Source organism: Syngnathus acus, chromosome 5 (assembly GCF_901709675.1).
Source record: "Syngnathus acus chromosome 5, fSynAcu1.2, whole genome shotgun sequence".
NCBI lineage: Eukaryota > Metazoa > Chordata > Actinopteri > Syngnathiformes > Syngnathidae > Syngnathus > Syngnathus acus.
In genome coordinates this window covers 6,734,086-6,755,247 of record NC_051091.1, presented here as the reverse complement: position 1 = coordinate 6,755,247, position 21,162 = coordinate 6,734,086, and positions in this window count along the sequence as shown.

Sequence of the window (21,162 nt, the reverse complement as noted above, 5' to 3'; positions counted from 1 at the left end):
TTATTGATATACAGCGCACATCCACACTACTAATATACACATCTTTTTTTTTTCTTCAGTTTGACTCAGTTCACTGACACTGATTATTTCTTTACTGTACGCCACAGTTTCTAATCAGTAGCAGGGCTGCTAATAACAACATTTTTGTAATTAGACATGGCTCTCTGCGTATTATGAATACAGCCACGCTGGCTCCAAATTCACTATTGTATAATTGGCCCTCTATCATCACATCACGCAATCACCTGAAGTCCCGTTTATTGTCAATAGAGGGCAGAAGCGGTCTGTTGAGGCTTGCTGTGAAATAATCGGCCCATGCAGAGTAGCCTGTCTATCCGTGTATGTATTTAGAATAGAAAAAAATGTTATAGTTATGATGTCAAAATAACACATAATTCTATTTAAAAAAAATTGGAATAGCTAAGGCATCATTGAAGATATCGAAATATCGCTCTCGCAAGTGCACTGTATTTTTTTATAGTGTGATTTAAAAGAAATAGATTTGTTTTAAAATAATGATATGAAATATATATATTTTTAAGATGAAGCATTGTCTAGAACACTACATGCCCTTGTCATCTCTTGTCTTTTTTTTTTTCAACAGTTAAATCAAATGGCATCGATTGTATGAAAGAGGCAAAGAACCAGCAGCAGCACCCCCATCTCGCTTGTTTGGTGCCTTTATTGTCACACAGACCTTATCTCAGATTGACACCTCTGGAAGCGTCCCAGGAGAGGTACAGATTTGTCGCAGGATTAAACTAATTTACCAGATGATTGAATGGGAGCCCAAAGCCACTCTTTTGGAGTGGATGCAAAAAAGGGGCTCACGATGGAGCAGTGTTGTACGAACGACTTGGCAGTAACATGCGAGTGTGTCACATTTGCCTCATATGTTGGAAACTAATCTTCAGATCCCTGTCAGTGCAACATTTTGTATTTTGCCCCCCAATTTTCTTTTTTTATTCTTGTCCTAAAGCGTGTTTTTTTCAGAACCACTTCTGAGTTCTTCACCAGATCTAAAGGTGCCGCAATTTCATTGAAAATAAAATTGCCTCGACCTCATGAACGGCTTTCATGGTGTATTCCGTCACGGTAGTTGTGCAGCACATTTTTACTGTTGGGCTCTTAAGGTTGTGGAGATGTACATTTAAAAGCAGACAGCCTGACACTAAAGCCAGCCACCATCTCTGGATTTGAAGCATTAGCTGCAGACATGAATCATCATCAGGATATTGAGCAGGTGGAGATGGGAGGGGGGGAAGTGGCTTTGGCACCGGCAATTTGAGAGGACCGAAAATCTGCTCAGCACTTCACTCAAATTTGTGAACCCTTCCCGTTTATTTACATCCCCCATTGTCTCCCTAAATTTGTAAAAGATTGGTTTGACTGTGTCCAAACCGAATTGTGCCGGCTGTATGTCCCCTTTAATTGCAACATATTCAATCGAACACTTGCGTTTCCCAGAGTCGTATACAAAAACATGACAATAATAAACATGCAAAACAGTCACGCTCGACACGCTCGCAATTCAGCCGCGCAAAGAGATTGCAGCGACAGCGCAAAACACATCGGCGGAGAGGAAAGAATAGGAAGGAAATTTGCTCGAAAATTTAGCTGTAAGCCTGCTGAAGATCTTATTACATAGACTGAAGATAGGCATCTCAGCTGGAATAATACTTAGCACATGCTGCCCTTTTAATTAAGCAGTAATATCAGCAGAGAGGGATGGAGAGCAAAATGTGTTTAGGTCTTCATCTTTGTCGCTCTCCTCTCTTCCATATCAACGTTCCCCATCTTTACCCCTTCCTTCCCCCTCTCTCTCTCTCTCTCTCTCTCTCTCTCTCTCTCTCTGGCTCCCAATAATCTGAGACGGAGACGGGTCGAGGTGTGGGATGGGCGTGGACACGGGGACACACTCTCTGTGAAGTGTGTCTTCTTACACATGTTTCTGTGTTTCTCTCTCGGCTGCGTTAGCTCCCTGCCGATTGCCTCAGGGCTCTTCACTTTGAGGCGCCTTGTGTGTTTGTTGAAGCACAATGTGCGTGGATCTACTATTTATGCACACAAATTCCACTTTTCTGCGTTTGTGAGGACCACCTCACAAAGCCAGTGGGTGGTACACGGGCAGCGCTCCACCAGCCCAGAAGTGCCCCGAGGCTGCGGCGGGGGCCTTCCTTCTTTGGCACTGATGTCTCATGTCAGTGGTGGATAGGAACCACTTGTCCAAACAGGACCATCCAGTTGAGAGAGCTCAGACTATAACAAGCTCGCACCACGGGGGAGCTGTCAGGGGCAGATCCTCGGCGTCAGGACCCGGATCCTAATAGGTTCAGTCGCCTTGGTGTTTTGAAGTCAAATTCAACAAAATGAAAGTGTGCTCATGCTGAACGAAAAGTATGAACGCGATAATTTTGTTTTTGCTCCTTGTTTTCGTGAGCTTAATTTAAAGATTCAAGACTTGTTCTGTGTACACAGAAGGCCTATTGTAAAATATTGTTCACAAATTGAGATAAATATGTGGTAGTGTGCATTTTGACTTTTGGGGTGGTAATATCACAAGTTATCACTAGATGGCAAACACGACCTTGTTGCGCTTATACTGCACTTTTACATGAATGCCTAAATTTTTTGTGGATTTGGCATGATAGTCAGGACAAACACAGCACCATAATAATATTAAAAATGTGAGTTGATTTTGTGAGGGAAAAAATATATACATATTGACTTGATTTTGTTTTCTTGTTCAGCGGTTTTGGTTCATCCTTGAATGGTCAGAAATCCCTTTGCACTGGAGGAAAAAAATACTGTTGTTGGGTTAGGATAGTGGATCTTTTATACATGCAGTGAAAAATGTATTATCAAATTTCAAATTTATTTTGTCCATATTTAAAATACCCGTAGCACTGATGAAAAATTTTATTTAATTAATTTAAATAAAGTTTTCTCGTGTCAAATTATGTGAGCACGGAAATAGCCACTTGTAATACCAGCAATACGACAGCAAGGACACTCGATGATCCCAATTTGTGACTGATATAATACAGCGTTACTGTTCTTTTCGCCAAAGCTTTTAATCCTTTGAGTATGCTATTTAATCTAGTGGCTGACTGACGCCTCTGTGCACTTGCAATTGTACGACATGTCGCGCATAAAGCCTTTATTCAGATGTGTTAACCATTGCTCTGTGCTCCATACAAGTGCAAATCAAGTTAACACTGCGTCATTACTCGCAAGGCAGCTCACTCTGTGCGCGCACACACACAAGATCTGCAAAAGGCCACATGTTAATCAGCTGTGTGTTAAACTTGCAGCAGGGAAAAGACAACAGATCAGCGGAATTAACACAAAAAAGAAAGTGCTGGCTGCACACACGCGCACACAGAGAGCCTTAGCCATTGCACCTGCGGCTGAAGGGGCATTGTTCCAAGCGCCCCCTCCTCTCTCTCCCTCACTCTGGCAGAAAGCTGGTTTGTGGCTGCTCTTTTCTTTGCTCTCTGGGCCTTGGCCTTTGCACAGAGCACACCCCTCCTTTTTGCCGTTTCCCCGGCCGGCCGGGTCCCTGCTCTCTTTCCATGATGCGCGGCGCCCCTCGCCTACCTCACTGCAAACACAGCTGACAGAGGGCCGCTCACGTGCCGCTCCACAGGGCCCCCAAATCTCTTCAAGTGTGTGCGTGTGTGTGTGTGTGTCGTGTCTACGAGATAGAGAAGAAAAAGCGTGTGTTTGAGGAAGAGCTATTCTTTTCTCTTCTCTTGATGCTATGGTGACTGCTGACAAAACATATCATGTCATCTAAACTAATCGCTGCCCAATAAGATAACTTGCGCAGATATATATTATATATATATACATATATATATACACACACACACACACACACTGATGCTACTTTGTTTATCTTTTAAGATTTACTTCAGGACATTAAGATGTGTGTGATGTGTTTTAGACAAATGTCAACGTGCTCATTTCCTGAATTTGGTGTGATGCACGAACGAGCTTCCTTAGACAGACATCATTAGCGCAGATCCATTACCACCACAATTGATTACTTGGCTAAATGTTTGCAATATCTTGATGTCGCATTTACCCAAGTATATTTTAGGGCAACTGCTGCTAGAATATTTTTGCTTCAGTGATTATATGAGTAAGTAACGGCTATTGTAGGTGCTTATTAGCGAATTATTTGTCCTAAGAGTGCACGTTTCATCTCTATTCCTCGGAAAATCATTCTGTCCTTGGCGCTAATGTGGTTTTGCATGGCTCTCCTCTTTGGCTCCCTGTCCCATTTGTCACAGCGGTCTGTATTGCTCATTCTCACTGATCATCCTATCACAGTGCTATTTTTCATATTTCTCATATCCGCTCCCCTTATCTCTCCTCCAGCGCCTGGGCCAGACACGCAAAGCTAATACAGGCTCGCGGTACGTGCGCAGAATTCAGTGACAAAAGATCACAGGGGCTGTGAAATACATATAAATTTCACAGGTTATTCTGTGTTTACCTATAATAATATCTGGCTTATCCAATTTCCAATAACTCCGGTGTTAACATGAAATTACATGAGATGAATCCATGGAAAAAGCGGAACCTTGAATTCACTGCGCCAAGACAAATTAGATTTTTTTTTAAATAGCATAATAACTGTTAAGATTATCATTATTATTATCATTACTGTGAGTTGCTGAATATTCCCTCTCGTAGTGAAGTTGTTTTCTGGAGCATGCGTGCGCTAGCTTGCATGTTTTTGTTTGCGTGTCACAACAGCGATTGATGAATTGTCGTCACTGCTGCTGGTATTCTAACCATTCGGGCCGCAGCTTTTTTACGACCTTGCTGGGCCGCTCTGCCGTAAAGCCCCCAGTTTGGTTGCATCCATCGTCCTCAGGTGAAAAGCAAACACAAACAGCCCGGCAGCAGCAGCAGCATTCAGGCTCAAAGCCCTCGCAGCCCGCTCGGCCTGCCCTCCTCCTTGCCTGGCTCCACCATCCCCGTCCAGGGGGCAATAAACTCGTTATCTCCCCTTCTCAGATCCTAATCTGACGGCCCGCCGCCCATTCCACTGCCAGGTGAGTGGGGAGGGGTTGGGGGGGCTTCAGTCGCCCTCTTACTGCTCCAGCTCCCCTCCGCTCGCCTTTTAAATCCCTTCAGCTTTGCTTGGCTGTCAGCGCCATCTTAACCCCCACCTCCCGAAAACCTCCCCTGCCCGGGGGCTCTGAAGTCCCCCCCGCCCCCACACACTTCTCACACTCCCCCTCCCTCTACCCTTTCAGCAATTAATCCATCTATTGATCACCGTAAAACTAAAAGGTCGGAGGCTGCAGGCGTACTCGAAAGACTATCGCAGCCCAAATATTAGTTTGACCTGAGTGTCACTTTTAGGACTTGTTCAAAATGATGCCTTTTCTATTCTTTTGATACATTCGGATCAAAAAGTTGTGTCACTAGGAATTTTACAATCCAGGAGAACATTTATGTGGTCACTACATCAATTCAAAATGTTTGTAAAGCAAGATAGCCCCGAGAGGCAGAATGAGAGCGATGACTGCGGACCTCCACTGAAATGTTGTTGTGTTTGGGGTTGTGCCACCCGATATATCTCGCAACGTTTACAAATCTAAAAGAATCCAGTAGAACCTGTGCTTGAGAAGGATAAGGCATGTGGATGTTGTAAATAGTTCACAAGATAGCAGGACTAACTTGTAGCCCGTAAGGCGCTACAAAAAGGGAAAGCCTGGGATCCAGACCTCTAGCGTCAAGTTTGAAGTGTGTGAAGATTGAAAAAAAAGGAACCAAGATGGGCAAAACATTCCAAATGACATTTTTTGTTGTTGTTGACATATTTTTGAAATAAATGGTACTTTGTGCATGAACAGTGGAAAAGCATGATCCTTCTAAATCTTATCAGTGGATGTTGAGTGTGTTAAGATTGCTCAATTGGGCCTCAATTGTGTACTTGCATGTATTCGGGAGCTCCTCTGGCGCTGGTGACACAGTTCCCCTCTGTGCAGCGCTGGGCTGAGGCTGCAGTCCACGTGCAGGTCTTTGATGTCCGGAGTCGGGCGAGCTGTTTGGCTATTCGGTCAGGAGTCGGGACAGACTGGGGGGAACAAAGTGTGATGGCGTGATTACTCTCCTGTCTACCCTGGCATGAATGCCCCTCTTCATCTGCCCTAAAAGGCACATTATTGGTGGAGGAGTGGGATATCCTGGCCACTGACCCCAGAGTAGGGGTCAAGGGGAACAGGGGGGCAGATGAAAGGGGAGCAATTATGTCTGACCAGACAAAAAAGAACTTTGTCTCCAAACAACTATTTTGGTGGGAAGGGGGAAAGAGGGTCGGGCAAAAGGGGTTACAATTGAGATCAAGACATTCTCCCAGGCAAGTTTCATTCTTATCGCGTCGTCATGTGAAGATGGCGCCCGGGCTCCGATTGGCTCTGCTGATGTCCTTATCAGATGATGATTGGTTGAGGCCCACGGGCACAGGAAGTGACAGGGTGCTTGGCGTGGCAGCACCTCCCCTGTGCCAAAGAGGCTCCAACGGACACACATTCTGTGGTTAAAAATTACACGCCGGTGGGAGGACCCAGCGGATATGTAGATTCGTCATTCTGCCGCCATGTCTGTCACAGATTTCTATTGTTTTTTGGAGGGGGGCGGGGCTATGATTTTATTCATAGTAATAAGTTGTCAACTGGAGACACAACTTGTGTTCATACTTTTTTTTCTCCCCCACTTCTCTTCAAAGTCACAGTTTACATACACTTGGGTAAAATCCAACTTTTAGCCCAATTAAATATCCTTTTTTCCCCCCTGTATTCGATTGAATAATTAGCCATCAGTGCTCCTCTAAATGAGCATTAATGAAGGGATTTGTAAGTGATAATGTGTGTGTGCGTGCGCACGCAAAGTTGAGATATTTTGAGATCCACTCTGAGCAGAGGCAAGCACTCCCCACTGGCTGATAGATTGCAGTCGGGGAGGTGTGGGGGGCTTCCCTTCCCACCCAGGTGTGATTTTATTTGGGATAGGAGTGCTGCCACGAGCTGCTCTGCCACACCAGCGTGCAGATTCCTTGCCAAAGATTCACAATTGCCCTTTACAGGAATGTGGTCAGGCAAATGAAGTGTGTGTGTGTGTGTGTTTGTCATTCGGGGTGTGTTTATGAATGACAAGCACTCTTTATTCATGTGGCTCCTTATTTTTTTTTTCAGTTGCTTAATCCGATGATATGTTTGCATTAGCTCACGTCTCCTAAAAGTGAACAGAGAGCTGACACTGAGAGATGACTTAGAAGGAAATTTGGGCCACGTCTTGTAAAAAGTACAAGTTTGCGACGAGGGAGAGACGAACAAGCATTAGCGAGGAACGTTGACCAGAGCAGCTTTATTACTGCCACAGATTTACACTCCACTCTATTCCCAACTGTCACTCGTAAAACTAAAAGAGAGAAGAAAGAGACAAGAGGGAGTGGATGATTTACGAGCGCGGCGCTATATGATAATCAAATGCGAGCAGGAAATCAAGCATGGAGGAGGATGTCATCATGCAGCTGGATGAGAGGGAATATTTGGATTTGTTGTCTTATCACCTTCAATCAGTTTGCCCCCGAGCTGTCTTTCCAATTTGTCTGTGAATCAAGTGTTAAAAGAAATGCTGTTAAAACCTATTTTTACAATCACGTTTGCTCAAAATGTACACCTGAGTTAGCCATGTGATCAGCAAGATAAATATCCCCTGATCACCCAGTGTCATCTTCAGGTGACATATCCTCAAGTGATCTGTGAAAATGTTTTGACGACTTGAAGAATTTGAAGAAAAAAAAAAGTGGCCCAGCGGCATGTTTCTGAGAAAAAAAAGATTACGTGAGGCATCGAAGCAGATCATCCCCGATGATAAACTGTAACAGCAGAGATAGCGTCGGCATGCGTGAGGTAGTCAGATTTAGGTGACGCAGGTTTTGTGTACTAGATTTGCTGTTCGATTGTCGCACTTGATAGCGCAACTCAAGTGTCACTTTTGAGCTTCACTTGAGCACGTGTAAGTTAGCCACGCTAGACTGTGGAGGCCTCCACTCGGACCGCGTTGTTAAAATCACGTTGATCTAGCCTGACAAGGCGTTGAGTCTTATCCCCGCGGCGCAAGCTTAGGGGTTGACGCTGCCGGCTGAGGAGCACAGCAGCGTTGGATAAGATGAGCGAGAGGCGAGAAGATCCTCTGCCTCATCGGCTGCATTAAGAGATGGGAGGAATCGCGAGTGTAAAATCGTCCTCTTTTGACATCAGTTGGGATTTAGCGCAAGTTTGTGGCAGTCGGCTCCAGCGCCGAGTTTTTCCCTTCCTGACAGGGTAATCGCCAGAGGGCTTAACGCCACAGGAAGAACAATGCGTCTTCTCATCTCATCTCAGGGATGATCTGGGCAAAGTAGCCGTCCGCATCGACCGTATCTGCCGAAGAGGAGGATGACAGGCCGCAGCCTGAGCCGGTCCTCTCAAGTCGGGCTTGTTTGTGTGTGATGTAACTTTTAGAAACGCCTTATCCGTACCTGCCTGTGAGTGTTATGATGCGATTTAAGAAACATCGACGGCATCTGCACGATCCAGAGGGGGGGGGGGGGGGGGGGGTCAGTGCTAATCTTCCTCAGGTTTTAGTATCGAATCCCTCCTGTTCCCATTAATAAGCACCCTAAATAAAGCTTTATCTCTGACACATGCAAATGAACAGATGCAGCCGTAAAAAAGAAAAAAAGATCAAAAGATGAAAAGGCTGCTATTACAGTAATCTACCTTGGCAGAGATGAGAGGCTTTTATCTGTCTTAAATTAACTAGCTGATCCACGGTCCATCATCTGCCGGTCAGGTAGCATAGCGTTGCAAAAAAAAAAAAGTTTAACGTAACGCGCTACACAGCAAATGGCCTGCTTTTATCAGCCAACACTGTTAAAGGAGTAAACTCATCTCCGTTTATAGTTTTTGCTTAGATTTCAAGCCAGAGGCTTTGTCGAGGACTTTATCATCAAAGCTGTGTAACTGCTGTAGTTGTAAAATGGAAATGGGGATTGCAGATTGCTGGTCAACTTTTTTTTTTTTTCTGTTTCTACCTGTCTAGAATGTTGTTCTATCTCTTTGATCGGGGGTGGACTCGAGTTCCAGCTCTCCTCATTCCTCTCTGTCCAGGTGTAGGGCCTCAGTGAGTGTCTAAATCTGTTAAGCGCCGTCTCACTGCTTTCTGTTTAGCTGCGTGATAAGGAGCCGTCTCCACTCGCTACCTCACACAGACAATCTCACATAACCCAGCGTTTACTTCGCATCATTGAGGTTTACTTTACGTGATAAGCACCCTGAGAGGGCTCTCAGTTTTGATTCCCTCCCTGTTTCTGTTTCTCCAAATCCGGAATAAGAGTGACTGTTGTGAACAAATTTAGCATGTGTATAAATAAACTACTTCCTGCTTGTCCATTTAAAATGGTGACCTCCTTCGCGACGGTATGGCGACCATTTTTACAACTCACGCCTGTTGCACTTAGCAGCATGGTGCCAGGCTCTCATTTCACAAGTGCACTCAACAAAAGCTCCCCATTGTGCCTCTAAAACAATCAGAGGTAATTAAATGATGGTAAACAGACAACCCTCAGAGCAGCGGGCCCACTGGAGCGAAAATGTGTTGTTTTTTCATGCATGAATCGCTAACCCGCGCACTAGCGTAATTATTAGCGTAGCCTCAGGCTGAGACCTTTAGCCCAAAGGAGCCGCTAATATGGCATCTGCCACGCATTGGTCAAACAAATGGCCACCAGAGGTCCTGCCTGTCTACGTGTGACAGCAAATTTGCAGGTGAGACCATCCAAGTTTGCTTCATTAGAGTCGGATGGCTAAATGTATCATTTGGGTGCGTTACCTGACGACTCCTTTGACTGGAAAGTGTCACTGTCTCCGTCTAATCGGATTCAGAGAACACCAGCGGCTTAAATGGCCTGCTGCCATCAAGTCGTCCTTTTAAAGCAGCTCTGATCTGATTGCGAGAGTTTATTGGAAAATAGCGAGCGCAGGGGCAGGGCCAAGCTCCCCTCTGTTGCTCTCCATCTCGGCCTTTTTCCACAAAGTGCTTCAGCCTTTACCTAGTTACCACGCTTATCAGTTTGGGGTCACTTTGGACAAGGACCTAGAGGGAGATGTTTAATGTAATTTCACTGGCAGGAAATGGTACTTTGAATGTAATTAAGTACTTGTGGGACAGGTAGGGTTGAAGTGAAGCACTGTTTCCAAAGCCGTTTGGATGTGCAGGTTGTAGCTTTTGTATCACTTTTGCAATCAGACACACAAATTGATGTCACTGCACATCATCTTCTCTTTCGGTGTGAGCCAGACTCCGCAAAGCCTCCGTTTATTTTTATTTTTGCAGTCGGACGAATGAGGGGAAGAGCGAAATTTTTAAGACGAATTTTCTTTGGGAAAACAAACAAAAATATTTCTTTTTACATGCTCAACAGACTTGACGCGTTCTTTCGTGGCATTCAAGTGGGTGAAAGTGTGTACAAAACATTTTCCAATGCCCACCTCCCCCATCAATGACTCCCTCCCCCCCTGCCCCCACTGTTCACTTTGCAGCCACCGCTCTCCAGTCTGTGTCACCACCCGATTTTATCTCGCTTCTTCTGATTTCATTTGACCGTCGCCGGCTAATCAGAGGCCAACATCTGGCTGTTGCCAATGGTAACCGACCGAACCGAATATTCCAGATCTCCAAAGGTGGGTCGAGAGCCGAGAGGCGAGGCAATGAGAAATGTCCTCAGATTGACAGCTCTGATGGACCGAGAGGAACAGAGGCCCAAATGGCGTGACACCGCCACTGTTTTTTATTTCAATGTGTGCTTTGGTGGCTGTGGACGTGTTACCTCATTTCCCCCGAGTCCACAGCGCTCATCCCAGGGACCCCAGTGGAGCTGTTTGTTTGGCAGTCTGCGATCAACCGAGAGGGCCTTTAGATGGAGCTATTTTGTCGCCACCAAAGGTCCCCTGTGATCCATAAATGTGTTTCCCTTTAAATACATTCGCAAGTGTTGGAAAAGAGGAAGTGCTGTACTGCAGTGGTTGGACTTCAAAGCTGAGGCAGGAGCTTCATCTTAATATTTTCAACTACAACAATCTGTGTTTCCTTCCTCATTGTTTGTCTTTGAATTTGATAGTTTGCCATCTGCTTGGTTAGTTGAGTGCATTGACTCATCACTTAACCTGTGAATTAATGTCACTGGTCTTACGTCACATCCTGTCCGCGCAACTCTTCCTGGTCTTCCTTTGTGTTCATTTGGCTGGCTCCATTAAAGTTAGCGTCCCCGGGGCAAGTAAAAACCTCATTTGCCACAGCCTGCCCTGCCAAGTCGGGAAACGCCAGACCCCCTCAGCCCTAACTGGATTAGGAACCAGCCAACGGATGGGCCGCGGGACAGAACTCCCTGGTCCAAGCACTTAAGAACACGCTACACTAAAATAGCCGAGCGGGATGTGAGGGGATCGATGCAGTGGGGGGTGGAATAATAATTTTTCAATGAAGTCACATAAAAATAATACGAGCAGAATATTATAATCACTTTTAAATTTAACACGCTACAATACAACACTTCATTCATGTTGTGAAAATCTACCATTGAAAAACTGGCAATTTGTAATTCTGTATCAACATGAAAATGATTGTCTTTTACATCAATCTATTCATATTTCTAAGTGAATGGTGCACAAAATATTATTCAGTTTGTCTGGAAGTCATTTCAACAGGAAGGGGAGCATTGAAACCATGTCTCGTCTATGGAGTGTTGATAAATGACCACTTTTGAACCGGTGATATTTAGACAGTGGCGACTCTTTGCTATTTTTTGCATGGGTAAAACATGCAATAATAAATTAAATTAATTTTTGCCATTTTCCGTAATGACATGCAGCATAGGACTAAAGTGAAGTTCACAAGCTAAATATTCTAAGCTTAATTAAAATAACAGTGGAATGACAAATGATGTTTTGTGTGTGTGAATATTTATGCAGTTGAAGTACAAAGAAAATAACAAAATAGAGAACAATACAAACCATGCATCAATAAACATACCTTCACAAATTGTTGACATGTTATCCTGTTTTTGTTTTCTAGTGAAATACAGCATGGCTGCACATCTTCAGGAGACTCAACTTTAATAAAACAACTCCAGAAAGGAAATGAAAACTGCTCTCAGCATAAAAGACACACAGGAGGGGCCACAAGCAAAGGTTTGGAGACGCTGCAATTTCTTTTCATCTTTCCCTTTGTTCTTCTTATTTTTTTTTTAGGTGTAAAACCTTATAGCTTTAAATCGTGCTCATATTTCACTGTAGTGGTAATTATTACCTTTTGTTGTTTTATGCTGTACATAGAATTAGATCCTGGTCCAGAACTCTTTGGACGTTGAGTTTCTTCCATTTTTGCCCATATAAATAATAACGGTGATTAAATGTTGTTGCAGGAGCCCAAGAGTTAATTTAAGGTGTTTCACAAAAAATTGCACTTTGACAATTTCAGAAATATGGAAATGTTTTATTCCTTTTGTCCCCAAATCAATAATTTCCCTGCTAACGTTGACGTTCCCTGAGCGTATGACTGACAATAATTGAATCTGCAGTTTGTGTTGAGGACCCACATTTTTGTGATGAAATTTAGATAATTGAATATCCTGCAGAGAAATGTGACTCCTCGTTGTGGAATAATATGATGGATTTTTGCAACCTTTCTCTTTCTCACGCAAACCAAGTTTTTATAATCATGTTCATGATGCTCAGCTCCTGTATTCAATATGTGACCAAATGCAAAATTAGACTAAGATTGAACACTGGACATTTTTATTGTAGCGCCACACACAATTTGAATGAATCGTAAAGAGAGCATTATTGGCCATCAAAATGCGTTATCCCTGCCAACAGCAGGCGGCCCCCACAAATGCTACCGTTAGAGTTATACCCCAGGGATCCTGAAGGACAGAGGGTGGGGGGAGATAATGGGAGGAACGGGAATAGCAGTAGAATGGGAATGTCGTGAAATATCAGGGGAGTTGTATGGATCTGTTATGGTCTCGTTATAATTAAGAGGGGCAAACAATGTGCAGAGGGAGTGTAGCGGGGTGTAAACGCATTAGAGCTGCTTAACCGCAGCCTGTGGGGATCAATAAGTGGCCATTCACGTCAAGCCGGACCGGAGCTGTCCAGCTCTCGCAGTGCTGAGGTGTACTTGCCGAGTTGATATAATGGCAATAAAATGATAATTATACAAAAAGACATATTGATGGACCCTTGTTGATGTTTTAAAATCAGACACCTGTTGAATGCAGTCCAACAAAGTCAAATGACGCCCGTGATCAAGTGAATGTGAAATGGGTCTCCTCAGTGAGGAGACGATGACAGAAGAGAAGGACACTGATAACCTTGCTGCTTTAAAAGCTTCCTCCGGAGTTTAATCAGAGCTCGCAATTACAAAGACAAGTTCCCAATGTCCCCCCCCCACGTCCCAGCACCTGATGTCCGCCAATGATAAACAGCTTTATTAATTAAAAGGCCCCAATTGAATCTGGTCTGCGTCTGCTGGGAATCTTTGCAACGATTAGCTGCGAGACCTGACAAAGCTGACTTCTATGTGTCATGATTGACTATTTTGATAACTGAAGAGAGACAAGGGAACGACACTGTCCACCTTGCTGCACGTATGACATTGGATCAAACTCATTGAGGGAAATTCGATTTTTGTTTTTGCTGGCCAGAAAAGTACACGTACGTATTAAGTTATTTTAAATTTACACAGTCTGCTGGGATCGACAGCTCACCTGTGACCCTCACTCATGCGATACAGAAAATGTCAGTTGACTTTCATTTGCTGTACTCATGCATCACTGCTGAATCTCTTGGGTTGTCCAAACTGCTCCACATATAACACAGCATGTCGAATTTAAACAGATTGAATTGTGACCACATCCACAGCGGAGCAGCCATCCCTCTCGTCTGCAAAATTAGCTCACGCATCTGTGCGGAAATGCACGGAGAACACTGGATTTAGGCCGGTCGTAAAAATAAAGCCCTCTGTGTCTTTTCTACTAATTTAATTGTCTAAGTACAATACACCTCAAGCACATAATCCAGATTTTTGTCTATTTATATTTGCTTCTCCTCATTCCTGCACATTCAGTGTAGCACGGTACCATGCATGTCTCCGTTTGGAGGTTCTTTGGGGTCACTTGACTGTTTATAGCAAGGTATGTGATCATGGCTTGGCTTGGCTTGGCTTGGCTGGGGTGTCCCAGCCCCGCTACCTCTTCACTAGCCCCTGAGGGAGCCCTGAGGGATCAGATAAGACCGGGTTCCCAGATCAGGGTCAAACTGACAGTTGAGTGCCGGGAGAAGAGTGATGGGCTTGGGATTGAGCGGAGATCCCTTCTGTTTGAACGGCCCTTTAGGGACCTTTTGAGGCCAACATATATGTTGACTCTAATTGTACGTAGCACTTGATTAGGGAGAAATCTGGATAGTATTGTTTCATCGGTATCCGTTTTTTTGGTCTGTGATTTGGCTTTGCCAAGATGGCAGCGGTTGCTTTAGTCATTCCCATTAGCTAATTAGTAGGATTGTATCCAATTAGCTTTCACTCGCTACTATTTGTTGCGGTTGGGATTGGACTTTAAAAGCAAAACTGCCGTGTCTCCTGGGACGGCACCTCTTCATTGTCAAGGTGGCGTATTGGGAGCTGTAGTTGTGGTTGATTCCCACATTCGCTCTGACCATTGATAAACTGATGCATCTCAAGAGGGGACAAAGGGTAAATAAATGATTTTATCTTGAGAAAATGGGGGCTCTCCTTCGGGGAAGAACAAAAAGTGACTCAATCATCTGTTGAAAGGGCTAAAATAGTAATTAAAGCAAAAATAAAAGAAAGAATAAAAGCATTTGTTTGTACTGAATAAACAAAGCCATTTTTCGTGGATTCCTGGCGCTAATAGATAGTTCATGGTGCAAAACACTTGATGAAAGGCGGAATATCCTTTTTATCCTGCTTGTTCAATTCTTGCACATGGATTCTGGGAATGGATGTGTTATCAAAAAAAAGCAAAACAAAGATGTTCAGTCATATACTCTGTAAGCCCATCAAGAACTCCTTTGGGGCATCCAACTTAACTAGAAACGAAATGTTGTCGCAGACACTGACTGTATTATTGTCTTTAGCCCACAGACAACCTTTCACATATTTTCCCTTCTGGGTGTTGAAGCTTTGAGACTTCATGTCTCTGCTGGAATGACACACTCACACACACGCACACAAACACACACACACACATGCACGCGCGCACACACAATTATGTACACATTCCCCTTATATCCATGAGCTGACCTATTAACCCAGTGCATCGCAACATTTACACGCGCTCACGTATTATTACGCTCTGTAATCGGACTGTGTACACATGTCGCGTACTGTTTTCTTTTGCCACACTCGTGAGCAGAAATCTACACTTGGTTAGTCCGAGAGACAATCTGGCTCTCTTAATTGAGTCGAGTGTGTGGCCTTGTCTGACCCTGGCCTGACCTCTCTGTAACCAGGGACACCAGTGAGCCTCTCCTTTGATACATTTGATACGGTTTAAGTGAGGAATGAAGACCTAAATCTGTTTACATTTGAACTGGATTAGTGTCGGGGTGATGGCGCGGCAACGGAAGGGGCAGAGTGAGGAGAAGTGTCCAGGCACATTGCGGAAGCCGTTTTTAGAAACTCAATAGTCACCTTTACCAGTTTGTTTGCGTTCCTTGTCACTATACAAATACTTGGGTCTTATTTATAAAATTTGAGTATTTGAACCAGAGATGGCAATCATTTGGTATTATTAACTTCTCAGTCAGTGTTTTTTCCCAAAATAGTTATGATGAAATGTGTAAACAAAATAAGTGATTGTGCATCTGAAAGGAGGGAGCAATCTGATCTGGTGGCTTTTTCTTTCTCTTTTTGTGTGAAGTCATGATTTGATGTTGCTAATGGCTTCCTAAATTTTGCAGCAGGCAGAACCAGTTCAGGCTTGAATTTCAGCCTCTGGATGCCTGCCAGACAAGAAGGGCGGGGGCAGCAGGGATATTCAGGGGAGCGAGCACGGGCTGGGTCGGATAGTGGAGGTAAGAAGGTCGAGTCATGAGGGCGGGATCATCATCGTGGCTCCCTTTCAAGACAATCGTATTTCCAGTTCTTTCAACATCTATATATCATTATGAAGGAACCCCCTGAATAAATCAAGGTACTCATAGCCCTCAACTGTCTTCCTTCCAAGAAATATTATTGCTGACAGTATCCAAAATGACAAAGCATATATTATATATAAGCATATATAAGCTTACATTAACTTGCCACCCAAAAATAATCGAGAATCAGTTTTTATTTGGCAAGGCTTTAGCTCGGGGGGGGTCAAACTCTGGCCCGTGGGCCAAATTTGGTCCGCAGTATAATTATATTTGGCCCGCAAAGACAAATTGTGCATTCACTTTGTGTCTTTGACACTCCTGCAACGATGCCTGAAGGTGTGTCTGGTCATCACTGGATTCAAGACACATGGACTAGCAAGGACGACGCTGCCAGTAGAATGGATTCTATTGTCGAAGCGCGCCACTGTTCATTCAAGTTAGCCACATGAAAGAAGTCAATAAGAAGCAGAATGACGAATGAATGTGTTGGTGTTTCGAGTTTGCGAAGCCGAAGCGGCTGCGTGCGCGTCCGCGCGTGGGTGTGTGTGTGCGTGCCTGAACTTGGTGTTTGTGTGTTGCTTTGCTTGTTTGTCACATGATGCCCTGTGGCGATCTCTAACTAACCGTACAGGCGCCAGCAAAGATGGGTCGGCGGGGGCGAGAGACGGGCATGAGAAGATGCAGAATTGTGACGCGGCGTTATGGAGCCACAGAGGGGGGGCACTCGGCCTGACTTGCAGTCACATGATGGGCATATAATGAAGACAAACTACAGTCAAACCGTTGAATAGCTGGGCCGTTTACTCGTGATCTTTGCTCGCATTGTGTAAACATGAGTTTTGTCCTCCCAAAAAGCTGGAGGATGTACTTTGGATCTCACAAAGGCCTACAAGTTCTGCTTTTCGTTTTGAAGGTGTGAATAATTTGCCCATATTTCAACAATCATTTGGTTCTCATCAAATCTAAGGAGGGTTTTCCTATCTACGAGAGCTTCTGAGTAATATCCATTTTATTTCCATATTTCTCACTTCGTAAACTGAAATGATGAGATTAAAAGCAGAGTGGCTGCTTTTTTGGCTCTCTATCACAGCCGCTTCTTCATGCTGTCGCTTGGCATTCATCACGCAGCTTGGGACATGGGTGTTTGTGTGTTAGCCGACGCTCCGTTTGTGTATTTTCGAGGAGTTAGCGCTCTGATAGACCACTGTGAAATGCAGCTGACACAGGCAGCCGGTTGCGCTCGTGACTGCTTTTCAGTTTTTCATGTTGTTGTTCTTTCCAGTCTCCCGCGTGTGTGTGTGCGCGCGCGCTTGCGTGTGTGTCTATTTGAGATGAATTACAGTTTTAGTTGTGTTCAACACGTTTGCGACTGATGTGTCAGAGAAGCGCCTCGCCGTGACGCTTTTCCTTTCATTAGGTACGGAAAGAAGCAGAAAATCCGAACGAGCGTGCAGTCGAGTTGCTTGTGCAACAAAAGAGTGACGAAGGACAAAGAAAGAATGTTAATAGAGTAGGAGAGGGGAAATGAATCAATGGAAGGCACTGCCAGGCTGAGCTTTTCTCCCCTCCCCGTGTCTGTCATCTATTTTTTCCCCCTTTTCCTTGAGCTCTTGATCACTTCTCTTTCCCTTTTCCACAACATTCCGTGCAGTTTTGTCATCTTGCCAGGGAAACAAATCAGAGAGCCCGCGTCCCGTTCTGCCTTCCTCCGCTCGTTCGCCCTAACGTCTCAGCGCACTTCACTTTGACCCCTGCGCCTTGAGGTCACACTAGGAGCGAAGGCCGTCAGGATCATGTGACTCGGGGTCGCATGAGTTGTATCCGGCATGCGTGGCCACATTGGAGACTGTGTCGTACGAGCCTCCGTCTTGCGTTCCAGTGGAGAACTTCCCTTGTTTGGATAATTCGTCTCCTGTTTCAAGAATGCTGAAGTGCTTTCCTTATTTTGCCATGAAGCTCATATACATTTTTTTTTTTTTACTTGCCTTTTATAATTCATTTTTATTTGCGCCGGTAATTGAATGAAACCATTTAGATGACTGACTTTTAAATTAATTTCCTTGTGGCCTCTTTTTTTTCCCTTTCTCGTAGACGACCGGCACTGAACCATAACAGTGGCGGCATGTTTTAATCAGACGGGCAAATTGAATAATTCTATCAGTCAATTTAGTCTTGTCTTTACCTTTTATGTTGGTGATTAGCTGTGTCACTAGTTGTTGGGCTGGCGGCGTGGATAAGCTGGATTAGATGTTTTCCTGACACAAATGTCCCCGTGTGTACTTTTGTGTGTGTCGTGTGGTTAGATGTGTGTTTGATGCCAATTAATGATGGACTTGCAAGCTAAGAAGCAGTCAGGAATGATAAATGGAGCACAGAGAGAGGATTGGGACTGTACTTGCTCACTTGACCTTCTTTTGATGAGAAAGGATCAACGTCTGGTTTTCTATCCCTTGTGCTTTGTTTCGATCACATTCATTTTAAACTCTGAACTGATATTTGGGGTATGAATAGATATAAGCCCATGCTTCCAATCATCAGGAATAGAATGATGTCCACATGCGAGTCAAAGGCAAGTTGTTCCTTAAGTGCAGGGGTGTCGCACTCATTTATGTCACGGGCCGCATTGTAGTCATAATTTCCTTCGAAGGGCCAAGTTGTGAAATCAAACTTTTTTGAAATGTTTTAAAAAGATGAATGGTAATAAACATTGCTAGCAATATGTCTATTTTTTGTAAAAGTGAAGATCATTTGTAATTTTAGTATTGACAGATGAAGTCAATGCACAATTTATGGCGGGCTATATCTGACCCCCGGACCTAAAGTTTGACACCTATGCTAGTGTGTCAGATCGGACGTGTCGTTCCGAAGCGAAGTCCTCTCGACCATTGCGTTGACACAAGCTAGCAAATTATCAGCGTCATGCAGAAACCGCAGGCAAGTGAGTTTGTCACTGGCCTGTTTTTTTTTTTTTGCTCATCTTGCTCTCACCACGGTGTCTTTTCTTTCCGACAAATATGACAGATTCGTATCAGGCCGCAGTCTGCTCTGGAGAGATAAGAACCGGTAAGGTGCTGGGGTTGCAACATCCCACTGGGCCAATGAGTGAGCACAATGCCGTTTCATAGCGATCATCGACAGATAGGCTTCGTGTGCGTGTGTAAATGCACATGATGCTGCTGATAATTTGTGCCTCTGAAAATTTTGTGTAATGGCTGCTGGACTGGACGAGCATTCTGAAACATGTTTGGGGGGGGAAAAAAATTGCCCTCCGTCCTGACAGGTGCTTGATGTCATACAAGGAGAAGGTTTCATATGCACGTCAAGTTACATTGTACGCTTTATTTTGGTTCAGGGCTGGGACCAACATTCTATCTTAGGCCATCAGTTCATTGCAGAAATATAAATTAGCCTGGAGGCCGCTCCATGTAGTGAGTCACTGTGGCTTCTCTCATGGAGGAAACACCTTCCAACCAATTGCAAAGGGAAGGCAACAGAGGCTTTCCAGATCCCACTTTGAATGAAGAATCCAAAATGGCTGTTCTTGCCTTTTTTCTTCGAAAGTTAATTTTCTAGCAAGCTGTCCAATTCACCAAACTTTGGTCCAACCACACAAGTACTTGAAGTTCAATCCTACCATTGCAATGACCTCTATGATTCACAATTGACTACGGCATTTAAGCATCTGCAAAAATGTTCCATCCATATCTCCCCTTCAACATGCCTGTCTTCGCTGTAACCTTGGTCTTTAAATGCAACCGAGCTTTGTTGACAGGAAATGCTATGAAAGAGAATGACTTTAGGAGAGCCAAAGAAAGGCCATGTCACTTAATCCCTCACAAGCATCATTAGCCCACTATAGAGAGCCGAACAACCTAAGCGAGGCCCGGCAGGTCTCTGTGGGCGGCAACTGTCCTCCCTTTCCCTCCTTCGCTCTTCCCTACGAGTTGGGATCCATCCAGGGGAGGGTCCTCCTCTTCGTTTTCCTGGAAACAGGCCAAACTCTCCTGAAGCCACTCATACATTTCTCCAGTTACCTGCCAGTGAAAGTGATTTGGGTGGATGGGAGTGCTGGTAATGGTGGAGGACATTATAGAGGCATGTAAGTGGATGGCAAGTTCAGACTCCATTCCCTTGAGCCCTCCAAGACATTAGTACTGTACTTGCTCTCTAGTCTGAATGGGCTCATTTGTCTTCAGACTGTAGTGATGGATTTGTGCGCGAGAGCAGGCGATCAGGGGCGGGGCTACAGCATGCTACAATGAGGCCTGAATACAACCTGTACTGTCCCAGGTGAACATCCTAAATGTTCGCTGTCCCCTCAGAGAGAAGACTGACCTCCTTTGTGGGTTAAAATGGGAGAAAGCATGGCCATGCTGCACTGACAGCTACCTAGCTTGTAGTTGATTTCACACTTGAGTAATCAGGTAAAGAATGGGTGAACTGAAAAGAATGTGAAAAGCAGTCATATGACTGATGCTAATTCAAATGTTCTTAATTTGAATTGCTTTGTGTTCACGTGATTATGGAAACTGAATGGTTCATTTTAGGCTGTATTGTGCCTGGACACTGACCATTTTTGGTTGGCGGTGGGAGCCCGGTGAGCACAGCCAAGTGGATCATTATTATGTCTGCCAAGAATAGTCAGGGCAAAGTAGCGAGGCAGTTAATTATCGGCGATCATAAACGTTATTTTTAAATAAATTAATTCAAAAAAACTAACCCGCGCTAACCAATTAAATCTAGCTACATTTATAAAAGCAAAACTCCAAACCAAATAAAAACTACAAAAATGAAAATTTAAAAGCTATTCTAACCCTGTACCTGTAATCAACTTTGTTCTGTTGAAAGTAGCAAACAGGTTGTACTCTAAACGTGGTCATAAGGCCATATTGTTCATCAAAAGGAAAAATGATGCAAGATCTTCAACACATTT